General features: G+C 38.0%; 1 protein-coding gene across 1 annotated transcript in view; it reads left to right on the top strand.

Moving 5' to 3' along the window:
- The window catches only part of MACROD2 (mono-ADP ribosylhydrolase 2), a 2,703,848-nt gene that overhangs the window by 391,854 nt on the left and 2,288,877 nt on the right, over nt 1-23,117 (top strand). The gene's annotated exons all lie outside the window — the stretch shown is intronic.

The following is a 23,117-nucleotide window of genomic DNA, read 5'->3' as shown; positions in this document are numbered from 1 at the left end:
GACTCATAGCCACCCTATATACAACAGAATGAAACACTGCCTGGTCCTGTGCCATCCTCGCAGTCATTGCTGTGTTTGAGCCCATTGTTCCATCCAGTGTCCCTCCTGGTAACATGTCCAAAGTACCTAAGATGAAGTCTCACCATCCTTGCTTCTAAGGAGCATTCTGGTGGTACTTCTTCCAAGACAGATTTGTTCATTCTTCTGGCAGTCCATGGTATATTCATTATTCTTCACCAGTACTACAATTCAAATGCATCAATTCTTCTTTGATCTTCCTTATGCATTGCCCAGCTTTTGCATGCATATGAGGTGGTTGAAAATAGCACGAAATGGGTCAGGTGTACCTGGTCCTCAAAGTGACTTCTTTGCTTTTTGCCACTTTAAGGAGGGTCTTTTGCAGCAGATTTGCCCAGTGCAATGCATCATTTGATTTCTTGACTGTTGCTTCCATGGGCGTTGATTATGAATCCAAGTAATGTGAAATCTTTGACAACTTCTGTAGAATATTTTCCTTTTTGATAGGTTGTGGCTACTCTGAACCTGGGTTCAGATATAAACATCTTAAGAAGAGAATCTTTCAGGAGTGGTTTTGCTTAGATTAAAATTATTTTAATTTAGGCATATTAATAAACTTTGGACAATCGTAAGACACGATGATTATAAATGGTTGTGTCTAATTAACAGAATTGTGGGCTTTTATTTTCAGTTATGTTTTTCATAGACTGGTTTCTGCTATTTGGTCAGTGATTTCTTTGGACCCTTAAATTTTCCACTAAGGAAGTGCATTTCACTTTTTAATATTGCTGGAGAGAACTAGAGAAAATATTTCACTTTAATATTTATCTGGAGGACAATTTCCTTAAGCTAGTTTCTTTATGTAATTATTAGAGGTTCAAAACTTTCCCCTTCGTCCCATTTTAAAGTTTCTCTAAATGTTTGTTTCTGAAGGAAGCCAGCTAATTGTCCTTCCCAGGAGTATTTGATTATGGTCTCCTCATTAACTTCATTTAGTTTGTTTATATGCTTGTTTGATAACAGTTTGAACTTCTGAGTTCCTCCCCAAGAATGGGTGATATCAAAGTAGAAGATGAACCTTGATAAGAGGTGTATTGACCCCTATTGTTCTATGGTTGCACTTTTCTGGCCTCAAAGGACAGGCCCATTAAATTCAGGAGTTTCAGAATTCAAATGTCCCTTGAAAAGCCGGTTTCTTAGAAACGTTAGGTAGCAGAAGTTAAACTGAGATGCAGCTGCTAAACTTTATGGAGAGAAGGGAGGTGGGGATAACAAATAATCCTCAGGAAAGCATGGATTCTTTTCTGTTACTGCAAAACAAACACATGGATTAAATTATTTCATGAAATGATTCTAGAAGCCATTTTCAGATGGGAGTTGGTTATATTTGAAAAGGAAATTTTTGCCTGGCCACATTCCTGTGGGTTTATATCCATATTTAATCAGTTCTGCCTCCATTTAGGCAAACCTTAAACTGAAAGATAAATGGGTAATTTTGGTCTTAGGTACCCAAAAGAAAATGTGCTGGCCTGTGAGTTAGAAGTTTTGAGGTTTCCATTTCCCAGGCTGCCATTTGTTACATAACTTCAAATTACCTGCTCTGGGCTTTGGTTTCATCACAAGGCAAATAAAGGCAGGAGGAATTTATTGAATGCCAATTATGTATTGTTGCTTGCTTGCTTGCTTTCTCTCTTTTTTTTTTTTTTGTTTCCTTTTATGCTGTAGATTAAAATTTAAAAGAAGGTAAGAAATTGTGAAACATGTGATCTATGCTAGAGGTACTGACTTTGAAGGCAAACTCCTAAGATAGCCCCTCCACCCTCCCACCCTTGTCCATAAATATACTCTTCTGCTGTCTCCATTTTTTTCACTTCCTGCTCTTACTAGCTGCCAGAAATTCTGCCAGTTAGAGGTAAACTTATAATACTATGTGCCCCTTTTGAAAATGCAACCACCTCTGGAAAGGTTAAGAATTACTTCAGATTGCTTTCCTCCTTTCTTACCTAAGGGAGATTAGTCCTATAAAGGGATAGTTGTCCTGGTTGGAGGGAAAGGGAGGCAGGCGGTTTTCAACATTAAGCCCTTTAGGCTGTGGTAGGAAGGGAGCGGCTAGATTCTCACAGCAGGGAGGACTCTACTCAGAATTGGGAACCATTGTAGTCTAAATTTTAACAGTGTGGGCTTCAGAGTCAGACAGACCTGAGCTCCATCTCGCCTTTGCCACGTGACTATAGACAAACTATTTAATCTCCCTGAGGTTAGTAACTCAGGTCTGACTCACAGGAAGTGCCCAATAAATGGTTGCTGCCAAGATTAAGATGAGGACATTGAGGACCTGGAAATAAAGGGCATTAAGATGTGGAGGAAGAGTACACTGGGAAGTGGCAGAGGGCCGATGACAAACTTTTACCACTTTTCATAATTTCCCTTTGAAGTAGCTCCATGGCTAAGAAATGATGGGGGCGGGGGTGGTGGTGGTGGTGGTAAAGAGTAAAGATTGTTGTGTTCTTTTTTTTTCTGTTGTTCTCATGCATATCATGACCTCATGTTCCCAGGAGTTAGAGTTTAGTTGAATTCTAGTAGACATACTGGGTTAAAAAGGGATTCGATGTACTTTTGTGTTGTATTTTGTTTTGTGGGCTGGCCTGTGAATCTAACATTGTACATGAGAAAATTCATTTCAGACTGTAGTCAACTGGTTTGGGAATTAACTCCAACAGCATATCTCATTTTCGAAACTCTAAAACTGTCTAAACTTGTATTTTTTCTGTTTTTGTCAGAGGATATGAGATATTCCATGGTGGAGGACAGGGGAGATTGGATTTGAAATCAGGTTTCCCAGACTCTGCCATTTACGTGTATGTCCAAACAAGGCAAAAACATAAACAAAAACAAAAAACCCAAAGCTCTCTTAGTATAACCAACTTGGAACTGAGAGTGACTATAATACATAATTATTTCATAGACTAATTTAATCTGGGACTTCTAACCTGTCTAGGCTTAAGCTACCTTAATCATGCATACGTTCATTCATTTATTATACACAAATTCACTGAACACTTCTTTAAAAGAAGCTAGTAAGACTAGATGATTCCCCAAACAAACTCCAGCTATGATGTTCTGAGGTTTAATCCTAGAATGTATTAGAGTTCTTTTAACTTTTAGAAGGACACATTTTTGATGATTTTTCTTCCCCTCACCATTCTTCCTGTGAATAAGGTCTTTAAAGTTGTATGAAAAAAAAAAAATTAAACAAACAAACAAAAAACTTCAGCCTTTTTGATATATTAAATGTCTTGGGCTATTATCCAGTGAGAATCTTTTGGTTCCAAGTTATTGAAAGCCCAAGCCTTACTGCCTAAATAAGAAATGGAATTTATTGACTCATGTAACTGAAAAATACAAATGTGTGGTATGGCTTCAGGTGAAGCTTGATCTAGTGGCTTAAAATATTTCCAGAAGAAGACAGTTTCTCTCTGGCTCTTTTTTCTGCCTTTCCCAGTGTTGGCAGCCTCCTCTGGCTATATGCTTAACCCTTGGCAGCTCCAGCTTCCCCATGCCGTAGCAGCTCCACACCTCACATCCTTAAACTGCAGTGTTCAAGGGAAGAGAGGTCTCTTCCAGAAGTTCCTGCGCAAGCCCTGGGATTCACTGTTTCTCATTTGTTCAAGCTCAAGGGTGTGCTCATTCCTGAACTATTATAAGGAGATGGGATATGCTGGAGAGCTTACGTACCACTGTAGAAGCTGTGGGTAGGAGCTAAGGGTAGGGCCAACCCCACTCAAATACATGGCTGAGAATGGAGTGGGGGGGTGCCTCAGAGGAAAATCGGGTGCTGTTTGAGAAAGAAGGAATGGATGCTGGGGATTAGCTCATTTTCAGAGAATTTGGCATAATAAAATTTGGGCAAGTTTTATAAATTTTTAAACTTGAAGCTGCTCTTTTCCTTTCTCTCTTTTTTCTTTTTAAGCCAGAGTTTCTGTATAAATTGCCAAAGCATGTTTAAAAGATTTTCTATTTGCAGACCCTCTCAAGTCTAGCCCAGTTGTTTTTTTTTTTTTGTCAACAGGTACTGATGCATGTCAGGGCACATCAGTACTGCATCTTAACATGAGCTGATGGGATGTTAATAAAATATAGAGAGAGTGCATATTCAGCTCTCTGTAATTCTGTGAAGTCAGGCCAGATGCTTAATGCACCAGTTAGGAACTGTACCACATCTTTCTGAACAATTCCAAAGGGTATTGGAGAAATAATTAGATTTTAGCAGGTCACAGGTGCCTTAGAATACTAAAAGGTTTTAAAAATGCTGTTAAATTATTCTTCTGTCTTGACATTTGCCTTTTATTAGTCAACACTTAAAATGTACCTAAAAACAATCATATAAACCTTTTAAGTATATTTCCAAAACAGACTGCAGTGGAGTGAGAGCTGTCATTATAGGCCTTGAAACAGAAATCAAAGCAGAATCAGAGCAGTTATTTCCCTGCCTGCCTGCCCACCTCCCCTCTGGCCCATCTTCCTTTCCCGCAACACCCAAGTTAGACCTCAGGAATTGGGAGAAAGCTGACTGGGAAAAGAAAAGAAAAGAAATCTAAGAAACAGCACCTCCATAGCCTTCCAGGAAAGAAAGGAGGAATCGTGGTTCAGGACAGGTTAGTGTCCAGCTAGAAGTGATGGGGTGAGGCAGCTGGCTGGTGCCAAACAGGAAGCTGCTGACCCCTACTCTCTGCCTTCTTCAGAGCCGCCAAGTATGGCCATGCAGATGGTACAGTGTACCACTCCAGCTGATGGAGCTGTGTCCTGGACCATTCTCCACCCCTGAATATCTTGTCATCTTTCCCTCTTTGTTTTAAGATGGAAAAAAAAAAAAAGAGAGGGAGAGTGAGTGAGGCAAAGACTTTTAAAATGGACCTTGTAAAAAGCAGAGACTTAGAATAAGCAGAGTGAATGAATCTTCACTCTGATACTTGCTGTGTGGCCCTGGGAAAATAACTCTATCTCTTTGAGCTTCAGTTCCCTCATTTGTTGAAACAAGGCTATGTGACCCACCTTGTTTTGTTATCATGGGCTAAAATAAAGTGGGACATGCAGGACTTCATTACTAAATCCGAGAAAACACGTTATTAAATCCGAGAAAACCTATGGAGTGTTGCTTTTTATCTTCGTAGTGACAAGTGGGTCCAGGATCAGTTCAAAAGAAACAAAGCACTAATGTTAGATTGAGCTGTGTGTTTTAACACTTTATTTTTGGGAGTGAAACAATTTAAGAAATGCTCCTGCTTACTGTCCTGGATACTCAGACCTTGAGATATCAGTATCTAAGGCTGATTCTGATACTTAATTACAAATCAAAGGACAAAGTCCTTACCTTTGGCAATGGTTCCTATAGAACATAGCTTTGGAGGAATGGCTAACAGTTAATAAGAGAGATCAGTATCTGCCTGATAATTGAGATGTGTATTTACTAGATATCATACAAGTGGATTGCCCTGAAGCCATATGACTCTCTCTATATACCTAGCTACTGCTGTTAATCCCTACAGAAATTGTCATCCTTTGCGATCCATTTTATTGTTTCACTATTCCCGGTGCTAATTATAGGTGCACAAATAGACTTTTTGAGAAGACTTCCTGAAATTGTTGTCAGATTTTTTTTTTTTTTTTCCCTTCTGGAATCTGACTCTGTATTTTTCCTTGTGTTTGAGATTAGCTCTTTAGGAATTGCCATTTCCCTGAAGTTCTAATTACTTAGGTACTTAAAGGTGTTTACTGTTGAAAGAAACATGTTTAAAGTCTAATCAAACTCTGCTTTCTGTTATACCTGTTTATAAATGACTATGGAAACTGCCTCTCAATGTCCCCGTCTAAGGGAAGCAAATTTACCACAATTAACATTTCTTTTCCCCTGGAACTCATATGAATTATTTGCAAGACTTTTCAAAGGATAAAATAAAATATTATCAATTGATTAGATTTTGACTGAGTAAGCGTTTTACAGTACCAGCTATGCCAAATAAAAATAAGTTAAAAATTAAGCCATGTTTACCATTAGAAAATTTCTTTGTTGTTGTTGTTAGGTGCCATCGAGTCGGTTCCAACTCAGCAATCCTTTGTACAACAGAACAACACACTGCCTGGTCCCGTGCCATCCTTACAATCATTGCTGTCTTTGAGACCATTGTTGCAGCCACTGTGTCAATCCATCTTGTTGAGGGTCTTCCTATTTTTCTATGATCCTCTACTATACCAAGCCTGATGACCTTCTCCAGGGACTGGCCCCTCCTGATAATATGTGCAAAGTACGTGAGACAAAGTCTTGTCATCTTCACTTCTAAGGAGTATTCTGAATGTATTTCTTCTGAGACAGATTTGTTCATTCTTGTGGCAGTCCATGGTATATTCAGTATTCTTTGCCAGCACCATAATTCAAAGGCATCAATTCTTGTTTGGTCTTCCTTATTCATTGTCCGGCTTTTGCATGCCTGTAAGGCAATTGAAAATACCATGGCTTGTGTCAGGCAGACCTTAGTCCTCAAAGTGACATCTTTGTTTTTACCACTTTAAAGAGGTCTTTTGCAGTAGATTTGCCCAGTGTAATACATCGTTTGATTTCTTGACTGCTGCTTTCATGGGCGTTGATTCTGGATCCAAGTAAAATGAAATTCTTGACAATTTCAGTATTTTCTCCAGTTGTCATGATGTTGCTTATTGGTCCAGTTGTGAGGATTTTTGTTTTCTTTATGTTGAGGTGTAATCCATACTGAAGGCTATAGTCTTTGATCTTCATCAGTAAGTGCTTAAAGTCCTCTTTCCTTTCAGCAAGCAAGGTTGTGTCCTTTGCATATCACAGGTTGTTAATGAGCCTTCCTCCAATCCTGATGTTCTTTTTCATACAGTCCAGCTTCTCAGATTATTTACTCAACATACAAATTGAATAAGTATAGTGAAAAGATACAACCCTGACACACACCTTCCCTGATTTTAAACCATGCAGTACCCCCTTGTTCTGTTTGAACAACTGCCTCTTTGTCTAAGTACAGGTTCCCCATGAGCACAATTAAGTGTTCTGGAATTCCCATTCTTCACAAAGTTATCCATAATTTGTTATGATCCACACAGTCGAATGCCTTTGCATAGTCTATAAAACATAGGTAAACACCTTTCTGGTATTCACTGCTTTCAACGAAGATCCATCTGACATCAGCAATGATATCCCTGGTTCCATGTCCTCTTCTAAATCCGGCTTGAATTTCTGGCTGTTCCCTGTCAATATACTGCTGCATCAGCTTTTGAATGATCTTCAGCAAAATTTTACTTGCATGTGATACTAATGATATTGTTTGATAATTTCCACATTCTGTTGGATCACCTTTCTTTGGAATGTGCTCAAGTATGGGTATCTTCCAGTCGGTTTGCACAGAAGAGTGAGGGCTTCCACTGTTGCATTCGTTTGCTGAAACATCTCAGTTGGTATTCTGTACTCCCTGGAGCCTTGTTTTTCGCCAATATTTCCAGTGTAGCTTGGACTTCTTCCTTTAGTGCCATCAGTTCTTGATCATATGCTACCTCCTGAAATGGTTGAACACTAACCAATTCTTTTTGGTACAGTGACTCTGTGTATTCCTTCCATCTTCTTTTGGTAATTCCTGCGCCATTCAATTTTTTGCCCTTAGATTGTTTCAGTATTACCACTCGAGGCTTGAATTTTTTCTTCAGTTCTTTCAGCTTGAAAAATGCTGGGTGTGTTCATCCCTTTTGGTTTTCTAACTCCAGGTCTTTGCACCTTTCATTATAATACTTCACTTTGTCTTTTCGAGGCACCCTTTGAAATCTTCTGTTCAGCTTTTACTTCATTATTTCTTCCATTCGCCTTAGCTTCTCTACATTCAAGAGCAAGTTTCAGAGTGTCTTCTGACATCCATTTTTATCCCTTCTTTTTTTCCTGTCTTTTTAATGACTTTTTGCTTTTTTCATGTATGATGTCCTTGATGTCATCTCTCAACTCGTCTGGCCTTTGGTCATTAGTGTTCAATGTGTCAAATCAATTCTTGAGATGGTCTCTAAATTCAGGTGGAATATACTCAAGGTTGTTATTTGGTTCTCTTGGACTTGCATATTAGCAATTGATCATCTGTTCTGTAGTTGGCCCCTGCTCTTGTTCTGATTGATGATATTTAGCTTCTCAGTCATCTCTTTCCACAGATGTAGTCAATTTGGTTCCTGTGTATTCCATCCAGCAAGGTCCACATGTATAGTCGCTGTTTATGTTGTTGAAAAAAAGTATTTGCAATGAATAAATATTGGTCTTGCAAAATTCTATCATGTGATCTCCAGCATTGTTTCTATCACCAAAGCCATATTTTCCAACTACCAGTCCTTCTTCTTTGTTGCCTGTCTTTCCATTCCGATCACCAGTAATTATCAATGCATCTTGACTGCATGGACAATCAATTTCAGACTGCAGAAGTTGGTAAACATCTTTCATTTCTTCATCTTTGGCATTAGTGGTTGGTGCATAAAAATGAATAATAGTCATATTAACTGGTTTTCCTTGTGGGCGTACGAATAGTACCCTTTCACCGACAGAATTGTTTTTCAGGATAGATCTTGAAAATATTCTTTTTGACAATGAACACGACACCATTCCTTTTCAATTTGTCATTCCCGGATTTGTAGATCATATGATTGTCCAATTCAAAATGGCCAATATCAGTCCATTTCAGCTCACTAATGCCTAGGATATCCATCTTTATGAGTTCCATTTCATTTTGACTACTTCCAATTTTTCTAGATTCACACTTTGTCTGAATCTGTGTTCTAATTATTAATAAATATTTGCAACCATTTCTTCTCATTTTGAATTGTGCCACATCAGCAAATGAAGGTCCCGAAAGCTTTGCTCTGTCCACATCATTAAGGTCGACTCTACTTTGCGGAGGCAGCTCTTCGCCAGTCATATTTTGAGTGCCTTCTAACCTGAGGGGCTCATCTTCTGGCAGTAGATCAGACAATGTCTGTTGCTATCCATATGGTTTTCAGTGACCTTTTTTTCTTTTTATAGAAGCAGATAGCCAGGTCCTTTTTCCTAGTCTCAGTCTAGAAGCTCCACTGAAATCTGTCCACCATGGGTGACTCTGCTTGCATTTGAAATACTGGTGGTAGAGCTTGCAGCATCACAATGACAGGCAAGCCACCACAGTAGGACAGACTGACAGATGAGTGGTGGGAAATGTAAATGTAAATGTCAATCTACTTAAATTTCCTAAGCATGATTCATGACAAATTTGTTATATATTGATTAGACTATGACTGTATTCTTCTGTCCCTTACTTCCTTCTTCCTCTAAGTGATCAACCTTAGGTTTGGAGAAATTTAAAACATTTTCTAATTCTTTCATTAGTGAAGTTTTAATTCTTTTTTGTCTGACATTTAAAATGTATTGGTGCTACAAATTCACAAATGCTTTACTAGGTTTCGTATGTGTGTTTAAAAACTAAGATCTAGACTTGACAAGTTTTATTCAAAGTGCACACATATTGCCAACATTTATTTGTACTTTAATGAGGTTTTATTCTTGCTGAATAAGTAGCTATAAAATATAGGAATAGAATTGAAAAGTAATGGGAAAAATGTCACTGTTAAAAGTTAATAATTTTCTATTGAGAGAAAGCTGAGGAGCTTTTTGGTAGTTGTTTGATTCAATGTTTACATAGAAACAACATGAAACTATTTGAGTAGCTTCTCTTTGCAGTCCCTCTTTGTTTTCTTCAGTGGCCGAGGGAAAAGACTTGTCACTCTGAAGTGCCCACATGTAATTCTGTCTTCTGCTTCTTCCCTGAGGCAAGTCAGAAATAAGCTAATCAGACCATATCTTATTGACAAAGAACAAAGCTTGTTGACTGACTAAAGAGGAAGGAAGGACAAGTAAAATATCAATGACAGAGATTTTATGCCCAAAATCCTAGGGATGACAGTGGTTTTTAAATAATTATACTTTTTTGAAAATGGAGTTTATGTCTTTAAAACATTTGCTTGAGTTTTACTCTATCTAGAATTTTAAGGGCAGTAAAATATTAGTGAACAGTTTTACTCATTTTATTCACTATAATTAAATAAAATCAACACTATAATCATTTTTATTGTTCTTGTCATTGTTGTTATTATCTGTTCCTTACGAGCAGATTATTCTATCTTATATCTGAAAGAAGTTAGAGAAAATTACATATGTCCCATGAGTTTTCAGTACAGAACTCTCTAGCAGAAATTAGAAATAGCTCTCTGATTAAAAGGTAGAAGTAGCTTTCTGATAGGAAGTAGAAATAAATTATTATAAACATTAGGTAATTATAAAAATTTAAAAGAAATTTTAAAATTTATGTCCTTGCTTCTTGATCATTTTTATTTGAGGGTGGTTTTCTATAAGGGTAACAGACATCTTTTGTAGGAGGTGTGTAGTTCTAAGAGAAGCAGATGCTATTCAGGTTCAGAACAGTTACAGTTTTTTAACGTGCTTTATCCAACTCAAGAGCATTCTCTTTGTTTTGTTTAGATTGATTTTGCTTGCACCTGAGTCTCTGAATTAGTTGGTTACACAGAATAAGTGGTGGTATTGTTTGTCTAAGTAATCCCTTGTTTTGAGAGTGGTCAGTAGAAACTTATAACAAAAGTGGTGAAAAAAGAGAAGGTAGACCAGGCATTCTAAGAAGGCCCCTCAGAATTGCTGCCTAGTTTGCCCTGTGTTTTCCCTTGGTCACTTTTTCAACAAATGTTTATGCAGTGGTGGGGTATGCACTGTAAGTCTGGTCGTTTTCACTCATCCTCTGTTCCCCAAAGACTTTATACAACCTTCTAAAGCTGCTCTATCCACTCACAAGTAGATTATAGATGGGCCCAGACCATCTCATGACAGCTAGATATAAACTCCTGAACAATCTCAGAGAAAATACAAAGAAATCTGTTCTTAGTCTGCAAGTGAGAAAAGGTCAGCAACAATTTAAACAATGCACTTTCAGCTACAGAACTAGATCTATAAGCAAACTGATAGCAGCCAGGGAGCGAAAGTTTTTAAAGAGACATTAAGGAGAGGATCAGAACTACTGAGATAGCAACAGCATGTTAATTTGAGGGGAAAAGAAGTCCATTAGGTAGATTCTGGACTCTTTACCATTTACTATGGTGGTAAGTACAAGCAAGGAAGACAGGACATTCCCTCGAGACATTCACAAAGCTGTCGAGGAACCTCACTCATCTGGGGGAAGATTAAAGGGGATTGCTGACTTATAGAGACAAATGAGGCACAAGAGAGAAATTCACAGATTTGGGCAAAATCGTAGTATCGATGTAATGATACTAGTATTCTGATCATGATGATAGTATGAAAAGAGTGGTAGACTAAAATAGTAAACTCTGAATGCAGGAGAGGGGTAAGGGTACACAAATATGGAGATGAGTTACTAGTTTAGGGTATTAGGGATATGACCTGACTCTTTGTTCGTTCCCTACTTAGGCTCTTCCAAGCTAGATGAGGCTTTCCAAAAGCCTATAGCTGTCCACTTATAGGAGAGTTCCTAGGATTCCCAAGTATCTGTTCTGCATCTGGGAATGCAATCCTTTGACAAAGAAGAGTCCCCTCTATATAACAAGGAAACATCTGCTTTAGGAGAGTGAAAGCTGACACTTGCCAAGAGAGCTAGAATGGCCTAATTAAGCCATGGCCATAAAAGGGGGATGTGTGTGAGGCCACACGTCACAGCCAAATCACCTGCACGTCCATTAGGAATATAGGGCAGCTTTCAGAAGCTCTGGTTTGTATCCAGATTAATATCTCGTCTAACATTGCAATGTCAGTGGAGGCAATGGAGTCATCCAAAATACCAAACCAGAACAAATGTACAGGTCTTAGAAATGAAATAAAAAATACTGTGTCATTAACAGTTCAATTGTAATTTGTATCAGAAATTACATGACAGAAAATATTAAGAAGTTACATCTGGGTACCCTGGTGTGGCAGTGGTTAAAGTACTCGGCTGCTAACCCAAAGGTCAGCAGTTCAAACCCATCAACCACTTCATGGGAGAAAGATGTGGCAATCTGCTTCCGTAAAGACTGTTGTTGTTAGGTGCCATCGAGTCGATTCTGACTCACAGCAACCCTGTAGGACAGAGGAGAACTGCCCTGTAGGGTTTCCACGGAGCAGCTGGTGGATTTTAACTGCTGACCTTTTGGTTAGCAGCCGAGCTCTTAATCACTACACCACCAGGGAAAACCTACAAGGTAGTTCTACTCTGTCCTATAGGGTTGCTATGAATCAGAATTGACTTGATGCCAGTGGATTTGGTTTTTTTGGTTTTATACCAGTCCAGGATGTGTAGTCTACCAAATAATGTGCCAGAATCCTAACATGCATTTCTATTTGCACTTCGCCCTTCTCAACCTCATTCCTTCCTTTGACTTGTCCTTCATTAATAAACAAAAAATAAATTTCTTCAGTCATCAGTTAAGGAAAACCACTGATTGTCTTATTAGTCTCAAGGGATGATTTTTGGTGGGATATTCTCCAATTATATTTTTTCCTCTCAATGTCACTAATATGGTATGGTGGTATGATGGATCGCTTTTCTATGGCCTTTCTCGTCATGGTCTTATAACTCCCACCAAATGATGGGGTGGGACTATGCAAATATGGTGCTTGTGGCCCACCAAGGGGATTGAACAGCTTGTTGATAATACATCTACGTTGCATGGCACTCTTGTGGGGGTAGGACTATGCAAATAAGCTGTATGGAACCCCAGTGAGGGGATTGGTCAGTTTTGCCATCTTGCTCGGCTTAAAATGAGTCATCCCGGAGGTGGAAAGGGAGGATTTGACTACCACCAAGAAGAAGAGCTAAGAGTGGAGCATGTCCTTTGGGCCTGGGATCTTTGCACTGAGAATCTCTTAGATATAGGGTCAGAGAGAGAGAGAGCGGTAACACCAGCTAGAGATGACGAAAAGTAGTGGTAAAGAAATGGCAGCAGCAGAGGCAGTAGAACCAGGAGAGCTTCAGGAGATGGTGGGGTGGGCTTTCTGGTTGTCATGGATTGAACTGAGTCCTACAAAAATACCTGTCAACTTGGCTGGGTCATGATTCCCAGTATTCTATGATTGTCTACCATTTTGTCATCTGATGTGATTTTCCTATGTATTGTAAATTCCATCACTATGAAGTTAATGAGATAGATTAGCAGCAGTTATATTGATGAGATCTACAAGATTAGATAGTATCTTAAGCCAAGCTCTTTTGAAATATAAAAGACAGAAGTGAGCAGAGAGACATGGGGACCTCATACCACCAAGAAAGCAGCACCAGGAGCAGAGCACATCCTTTGGTCCCGGGGTCCTTGTGCCTGAAAAGCTCCTAGTCCCGGGGAAGATTGATGACAAAGACCTTCCTCCAGAGCTGACAGAGAAAGCCTTCCCCTGGAGCTGATGCCCTGAATTTGGACTTCGAGCCTACTAGATGGTGAGAGAATAAACTTCTGTTTGTTAAAGTCATCCACTTGTGGTATTTCTGTTATAGCAGCACTAGATTACTAACACACTGGTCCATGAAGCAAGGTGGTTACAGTGGGTGTGCCAACTCACAGAGCAAGAGACCTGAATGTCTTCAGGAAGAGGCTTCCTGGAAGAGTGGGGTGCCTCCAGGTGTTTGTCTGCAGAGCAAAAAGAGCTTTGTAACACTTGCCTGAGCAGGGCAGAGTCCAGGCCAGCCCAAGAGGCCCAAGAGGCTAAGGGCCAGAGAGAGGCCTGCCTGTAGCACGGCTGAGAAGAGGCCGTCCTGATGGAAGAACTGTATCCTGAGCATTCCTGAACCTGAATTGTAACCTGATACTTCCCTAATAAACCTCATAACTGTGAGTATAGTCTGTGAGTTCTGTGTGGCCATTGCAATGAATTATCGAATCCAGCAGAGAAGTAGAAAGTGCCGTGGGAGGGACAGGTGGCTTCAGAATTGGCAAAAAGATTGGAGAGAGGAGGTATGTCTTACCTCCACCTCATAGGAATCAGCCTTTGACTGTTGATCTTGATTCTTCTTCTCCCTTGCAAAGTTAGAGGAGATCAGATGCCTTCACCACGCCATTTTTACAGGAATGCTTACAAATTAATTAAAAAATAAGTGAGTATTATTTAAAAGAGATTGAATGATTTAGAAGACTATGCTATCAGGAACTGTTTACATATTCTTCATCATTAGAAATAAATTGACCACTACTGTCTATTTCCATCAGACTTGTTATGATCAACTCTGGACTCCCTTGGTAGTTTACCCACCGTCATTAAATGATATTATTGCCTAAAAATCCTTGTTCATTGTAGAACATTAGAAAATAATGATCATAAGATGAAGAAAATAAAAATTGTCTGAATTCCCACTCTCCAAAGTCAACAATGATGACATTTCAGACTTTTTCAACTTACATCTATATAGAAGTATATAATATTTTTTCTTACAAATTAGGAAACTACTGCATTTATTGTTTTATTACATTTTCACTTAATAAAATTGTGAACTTCTTCATGCATCATTGAACATACTTGGATATCATCAGTTATAATGGTAGCTTAGTATGCCATTGTTTACACAGACAGTCATCGAAGTGACCAGCCTCTCTTGCTAGATATTTGTGTGTGTTTCAGCTTTGCAAAATTATAAGCAAAATTATGATGAACATGCTTCTAGCTAAATCTTTGTGCTCATTCAAGTTTATTTATTACGATAATGTCTTTGAGGTAAAATTGATGGTTCATAGAGCTGGTGCTCTTTTAATGAATTTGTTGTAATTACCAGATTCCTCTCCAGAAAGGACATAATCTCCTAATCCCTGTGTCCTCAACAACACTGGGTAATGTTTAATCTTCAATTTAACAGGAAATAAATTGTATTTAATATAGTTTTAATTTGTATATATAGAAATGATACTTTTTTTAAACTTTTTTTGTGGGAGGTGCATTTTCTTTTTCGTCATTTTTTGCTTCCTTTTTTTTTGGTAAACTTGTGGTTATGTCATCCATTTTTCTGAGAGGTTAGACACAGAGAAATACAGGCAATAATACAGCAACAATAGCATATGCACCACCCAGAATTAACAAAGTTTAACATTATTTTTTCTTTAGATTCTTAATTAAAAATAGGATATAATTAAAAAATAAATTTGAAATATCCTTAGTTTTCACTTTTGTTCATTTGCTTCTTTCCGTAGAGGCATCCACTATCATGATTTTGGTGGCATAATTTCCAATCTATGTTTTTGTATTTGTTTAATTAGAATTAAGGTCTAATATGAACCACCGAAAACCAAAAATAAGAGTTGCTTAAGCAATATAGAAATTGATTTCTCACTTGTGTCCAAGTCCAGGGTTGGTATGGCCCTCCACACATTCAGTGACCTAGGCTTCTAGCTTGTGGCTTTGACCTCATAATCCAAGATAATGGCATTCTCATTCCAAGAATGATAAAGGAGCTACAAATACATTAGTATTAGTAATTACCCATCTGTTGTAATTAATAACAATTCTTATTTATTTAATGTAATTAAATTATTCATTAATTGACTGCAAAATTATATTCAGTTTTTCCTCTGTACAAATAAGACTCCAAGGAACATTCCTTTATCTTGCTCCTACACCACAAATGTGAGTTTCTCTGGCTTATATATCTTAGGTGTGGAATTTACCTACAGTAGACATGGAAAAATTCCTCTCTTCTCTTTGTTAGGATGCCTTCAGCTGCAAATCACAGACAATTTAGTTCTAAATGGCTTATATAAATAAATTTACTATCTCACCTAACAAGAAGTCCACAGGTAGGGCTACTCTAACTTTGGTTAAATCATTGGCTCCATGGCTTGCTCTCCTCAAGGTCACAAGGAATCACATACAGAGACAACAATGGCCAGAGGCATTGTATGTGTCTCTGTCTCTCTTTTTCTTTCTTTTTCTTATTGTGCTTTAGGTGAAGGTTTACAGAGCAAATTAGTTTCTCATTAAACAATTAATACACATACTGCTTTGTGACATTGGTTGCCAACATCACAATGTGTCAATACTTTCCCCTTCTCGACCTTGGGTTCTTCATTTCCATTCGTTCAGCTTTCCTGTCCCCTCCTGCCTTCTCGTCCTTGCCCCTGGTCTGGTGTGCCCATTTAGTCTCATATATATGGTTGAACTATGTGTATTATTGTTTGTTTTATGGGCCTGTCTAATCTTTGGCTGAACGGTGAACCTCAGGAGTGACTTCAGTACCGAGTTAAAAGGTTGTTTGGGGGCCATACTCTCAGGGTTTCTCCAGTCTCTGTCAGACCAGTATATCTGGTCTTTTTTTGTGAGTTTTGAATTTTGTTCTATATTTTTCTCCAGCTCTGTCCAGGACCCTCTATTGTGATTCCTGTCACAGCAGTTGGTGGTAGTAGCTGGGCACCATCTAGCTGTGCTGGACTCAGTCTGGTGGAGGCTGTGGTAGTTGTGGTCCATTAGTCCTTTGGACTAAGCTATCCCTTGTGTCTTTGGTTTTCTTCATTCTCCCTTGCTCCAGATGGGGTCGGTCCAGTAGACAAATCTTAGATGACTGCTCACAATCTTTTAAGATCCCAGATGCTACTCACAACAAAGGATGTAGAAAATTTTCTTTATAAGCTATGTTATGCCAGTTGAGCTAGATGTCCCCTGAGACCATGGTACCAAGCCCTCAGCCCAGTAACTCGATCCCTATGGGAGTTTGGGTGTGTCTATGAAGCTTCCATGACTTTGCCTTGGTCAAGTTGTGCTGGCTTCCCCAGTATCATGTACTGTCTTACCCTTCACCAAAGTTACCACTTACCTATTGCCTAGTTAGTATTTTCCCTCCTCTCCCCTCCCCTCCCTTGAAACCATCAAAGATTACTGCTTCTTCTGTGTAAACCTTTTCATGAGTTTTTATAATAGTGGTCTCATACTGTATTTGTCCTTTTGTGATTGACTTATTTCACTCAGCATAATGCTCTTCAGATTCATCTTTGTCATGAGATGTTTCACAGACTCATCATTGTTCTTTATCATTGCATAGTATTTCTCTGTGTCTCTTTTGAAGGACAAGAAATTTTTTCCTAGACACTTTTCCCACCTGACTTTCCTTCATATCTTATTGGCTAAAATTATATCACATGACAATGCCTATGTTAATTACTTGCAAGGTTAAACAAGACCATGTTGATTGGCTGGGAGACAGGGCCAATTTCATTTGAAAAATGTTATCACCAAGAGGAAGGAGATACCTGAGCAAAATATGCTGTTAGGAAGAAGAGGGAAAGTGGAAAGTAGGCAATCATCAGTGTCTGCCACATCTCTAACTAAAGTGGTTGCTACAATTCCATCAGTAGTACTGGAGTCCTTAACTGTTATGATTTTTTTGTTTCTGATAATTTAATGGGCATAGAATGATACTATTTGTTGTATTCCTTGATAATTTTCCTGCTCTTAGTGGGTTATGCACCTTTTTCAGATGTTTACAAGCTCTTTGGATTGTCTGTTCTGTGAAATGCCTTGTTTATGTTCTTTGCCTTGTTTTCTACTGAGTTAGTTGTATTTTTTATTGATTTGTAGCAGTTCTTTATATATTTTGGATAATAATTGTCTATAAAATTGTGTTACAAGTATCTCCTGCCAGTCTATATCTTGTCTTTTCACTTTTTTTTTAAATGGAAAAGGTTTCTATAACTTAAAGATTTGTGTTATTTGTGTGTTATTCAAAAATCATTTTCTGCACTAAGGTCATTATTCTAAAGTATTCTCTCTCTTATTGAATTTTAAGTGGATATCAACCTTTTGTTTGCTGTATACCAGTAATTTTTATTTTATTGTTGTAAAATATATATAACAAAAAGTTTGTCATCATTTCCAAAAGTTTTATGTTACCCAAACCTGAAACTCAGTACTCCATCAGCAATAACTTGTATGCCCTCCACTCTCCAGCCCCTGATAGCCACTAATAAACTTTTGTCTCTATTTATTTGCCTATTCAGATACAGTCACGCACCCTCTAACGTCCGTTCGGGCAACATCTGACTGCGTATGCATCCGTGGTCCCATAAGTTTGTAATAGAGTTCAGAAGTCCCAATCAGAGAATGGAACATAGGGGACATTACTGGACTTAGTGAACACAACAGCTTCCTAGTGGCCATTTAGTCAATAAAGGTACACTACCGTATCCCATATAGCTTTGCTAAGTACAGGCAGTCCCCAGGTTATGAATGTCCACTTACATACAACCTGTAGTTACAAACTAACCCCATAAAGCCTATTGTATTAAAAACTCAAGGTACATGCAATGGTTCATAGTAACAAACAGGTGCTACTTTGCAACTCGCATCAAAACATTATTATTACTGTATTATTATGTTAAAGACGTTTAAGTGTATCTGAAGTGTTTCTTTAATTTTTTTTATGCATAGACAGGTACACTATATACTATACTAAGACAAACATTTGAATAACTGACATTAGATACAAACTGTACCTAACTGTTCCAACTTACGTGCAAATTCGACTTAAAGACAGACTTAGGAAAGGAAATCATTCATAATCTGGGGACTGTCTGTATATAGTATGGAGTTTGCACAATGACCACATTACATAACATCCAATTTCACAGAACTTATCATGGCCGTTAAGTGACACATGACTATATTTCATTTAAGTGGAATCATACAATTTTTGTATGTCTGATTTATTTCACTCAGCATAATATTTTCAAGGTTTATCCATGTCATAGCATGTATATGAATTTCATTTCTCTTTATGGCTGAATAAAATACTTGTTGTTGTTGTTGTTGTTAGGTGTGTTAGGTGCCATAGAGTAGGTTCCAATTCACAGCAACCCTATGTACAACAGAACAAAACACTGGCCAGTCCTGCGCCATCCTCATAATCGTTATGCTTGAGCCCACTGTTGCAGCCACTGCGTCAATCCTTTTTGTTGAGGGTCTTCCTCTTTTTCACTGGCCCTCTACTTTACCAAGCATAATGTCCTTCTCCAGGGACTGATCCCTCCTGATAACATGTCCAAACTATGTGAGACGAAGTCTCGCCATCCTTGCTTCTAAGGAGCATTCTAGTTGTACTTCTTCCAAGACAGACTTGTTCATTCTTTTGGCAGTCCATGGTACTATTCAATATTTGTCGCCAATACCACAATTCAGAGACCTCAGTTCTTCTTCAGTCTTCCTTATTCATCGTTAAGCTTTTGTATGCATATGAGGCGATTGAAAACACCATGGCTTGGGTCAGGCGCACCTTAGTCTTCAAGGTGATATCTTTGCTTTTCAACACATTAAAGAGGTCTTTTGCAGCAGATTTGCCCAATGCAAATGCGTCTTTTGATTTCTTGACTGCTTCTTCCGTGGGTATTGATTGTGGATCTAAGTAAAATGAAATCCTTGACAGCTTCAGTCTTTCTCCGTTTATCATGATTTTGCTTATTGATCCAGTTGTGAGGATTTTTGTTTTCTTTATGCTGAAGTGTAATTCATAACGAAGGCTGTAGTCTTTGATCTTCATCAGTAAATGCTTCAAGTCCTCTTTACTTTCAGCGAGCAAGATTGTGTCATCTGCATAATGCAGGTTGTTAATGAGCTTTCCTCCAATCCTCATGCTGTGTTGTTCTTCATATAGTCCAGTTTCTCAGATTATTTGTTCAGCATACAGATTGAATAAGTACGCTGAAAGGATACAACCCTGACGCACACCTTTCCTGACTTTAAACTACACAGTATCCCCTTATTTTGTTCGAACGACTGCCTCTTGATCTATATAATAGTAAAATACTATTATATGTGTATAACACATTTTGTTTATCTATTCAACTTTTGACAAACACTTGGGTTGTTTCCACTTTTTGGCTATTATGAATAATGCTGCAATGAATGGTGTACACAATTCTGTTTGAGTATCTGTATTCAGTTATCTTGTCATATACCTAGGAGTGAAATTGGTGGGTCATATGATAATTCAATGTTTAACTTTTTGTGGAACTGCAAATTGTTTTCTTTAGAGGCTGCACTATTTTACATTTCCACCTGTAATGGATGAAGGTTTCAATTTCTCCACATCCTCACCAACACTTGTTATTTTCCTTTTTTTTTTCTTTAAACTAATGGCCTTCCTAGTGAGTTTGAAGTGATATCTCATTGTGCTTTTGATTTACATTTCCCTAAAGTCTAATGGCATTGACCATTTTTTCGTGTGCTTATTGACCATTTATATATCTTCTTTGGAGAAATGTCTCAAATCCTTTGCCCATTTTTTAATTCTTTTTTTTTTTTTTTTGGTCTTTTTGTTGTTGAGTTGTTGGAATTCTTTACATATTCTGGATATTAAACCCTTATCAGATACATTGTTCTCATGTATTTTCTCCCATTCTTTTGGTTGTCACTTCACTTTGTTGAACATTTGCATAAATGTTTTTAATTTTGATGAAGTCTAATACATCTGTGTTTTCTTTTGTTGTTCAGGCTTTTGGTGTCATATCTAAGAAACTGTTGTCAAAAACTAGATATGTAAGTCTTATTCCTATGTTTTTTTTTGAGTTTTTTGGTTTTCGTTCATATATTTAGGTCATTGTTCCATTTCGAGTTAATTTTCATGTGTAGGATGAGGTCCCCACAGAAGTACAGTCTCTTTCTGTAGGAGCAAAACAATTTTTATAAGGACATTAAAATGTTATTTGCAAGACTTGAAAGCAGAGACTCAAACAGAGACTTGTACACCAATGTTCATTGCAGCACTATTCACAATACCCAGAAGGTGGAAAAGGCTAAATGCTCGTCAATGGATGAATGGATAAACAAATGTGGTACATACATGCAATGGAATACTACTCAGCCAGTAGGAGAAATGAAGTCTTGATACATGCTACAATATGAATAGGGTTGGAAGATATTATGCTGAGTGAAATGAGTCAATCACAAAAGGATAAAAATTGTATGGCTTCACTTACATAAAGACAAGAAAAGACAAATGTATAGAGAACAGAGTTTATTAGTGGTTACCAAGGGTGGGAGGAAGGGGGAAAGGGAAAGTTAATGGTTATGGAAATATAGCATTGATTAAAGGTAGAGTTGCACAACTGATTATTGTAACTGCTGTCAATAAGTTGCACACCTATAAAAAGTTGAATTGGCAAGAGGTGTGTGATAGATATATTTACAATGACAAAAAAAGAAAAAAGAAAGAAAGAGTAGCTACTGAGGCTAATTTGTACAACCAAAAACCTCATGGGATTTGGTTTCTTGGTTTGGAGGTTTAGGGCCATGGTTTCATGGGATATCCCAATTAATTGGACTAATATCGGGTTTAGAGCTTCTGTTCTACCTCTTAATTCGTTACATAGTGCCTGAGGTCTTAAAAGCTTGCAAGTGGCCATCCCAGGTACAACAATTGGTCCCTATTCACCTGGAGCAACAGAGGAAGAACAGCTAGGAATAGTGACTAATTGTCTCCATGAGCAACTGCCTTCTTTGCCATGAGACCAGAAGAACTGGATGGTGCCCAGCTACCATTACTGAACATTTTGATCAAAAGATTCCGTAGAAGAATCCTGGTCAAAAGGGGGAAAATGAAGAACAGAATTTCAAATTTTCATGGACTCTAGACTTTCTGGAGCTATGGAGGGCGGGTAAACCCCTGAAACTATTGCCCTGAGATAATCTTTAAGCCTTAAATCAAAAATATCTGCTGAAATCTTCTTAAAACCAAACAATAGTTTATCTTAACTAGTTAAAAATGTCTACCTTGAGGAAGAGGCCCCGAATAAGTAAAGCATTACTTAAGAAGAAGAACAAAGTGGGAGGCCTCACATTACCTGATTTTAGAACCTATTACACTGCCACGGTAGTCAAAACAGCCTGGTACTTGTACAATAACAGATACATAGACCAGATACATAGACCAATGGAACAGAATTGAGAATCCAGACATAAATTCATGTACTTATGAGCAGCCAATATTTGACAAAGGCTCAAAGTCTGTTAATTGGGGAAAAGACAGTCTCTTTAACAAATGGTGCTGGCATAACTGGATATCCATGTGCAAAAAACTGAAACAAAACCATATGTCACACCATGCACAAAAACTAACTCAAAGTGGATCAAAGACGTAAATATAAGATCAAAAATGATAAAGATCATGGAAGAGAAAATAGGGACAATGCTAGGAACCTAATGCATGGCATAAACACAATACAAACCATAAGTAACAATGCACAAGCACCAGAAGAGAGACTAGATAAATGGGAGCTCCTAAAAATCAAACACTTATGCTCATCAAAGACTTCACTAAAAGAGTAAAAAGACAACCTACAGACTGGCAAAAAAATTTTGGCTACAACAAATCTGCTCAGCATGTAATCTCTAAAATCTATAAGGTACCGCAAAACCTCAAGAACAAAAAGACAAATAACCCAATTAAAAAATGGGCAAAGGATATGAACAGGTACTTCGCCAAAGAAGATATTCAGGTGGCTAACAGACGCATGAAGAAATGCTCACAATCATTAGCCGTTAGAGAAACGCAGATCAAAACTACAATGAGATATCATCTCACCTCAACAAGGCTAGCGTTAATCCAAAAAACACAAATTAATACATTTTGGAGAGGTCGTGGAGAGACTGGAACACTTATACACAGTTGATGGGAATGTAAATTGGTACAACCACTTTGGAAATCGATTGGGCGCTTTCTTAAAAAGCTAGAAATACAAGTACCATACGATCCAGCTATCCCGCTCCTTGGAATATATCCTAGAGAAATTAGAGCCATCACACAAATAGATGTAGGCACACCCATGTTCATTGCAGCACTGTTCACAATAGCAAAAAGATGGAAATAACCTAGGTGCCCATCAACGGACGAATGGATAAACAAACTATGGTATATCCACACAATGGAATACTACGCAATGATAAAGAACAATGATGAAGCCATGAAACATAACATGGAGGAAGCTGGAGGTCATTATGCTGAGTGAATTTAGTCAGTTACAGAAGGACAAATATTGTATAAGACCACTATTATAAGAACTCAAGA

This window comes from Trichechus manatus, unplaced genomic scaffold (genome assembly GCF_000243295.1).
Source record: "Trichechus manatus latirostris isolate Lorelei unplaced genomic scaffold, TriManLat1.0 scaffold00042, whole genome shotgun sequence".
Classification (NCBI taxonomy): domain Eukaryota; kingdom Metazoa; phylum Chordata; class Mammalia; order Sirenia; family Trichechidae; genus Trichechus; species Trichechus manatus.
Note: the sequence above shows the minus strand (reverse complement) of the source record. Positions and strands in the feature narration are given on the sequence as shown.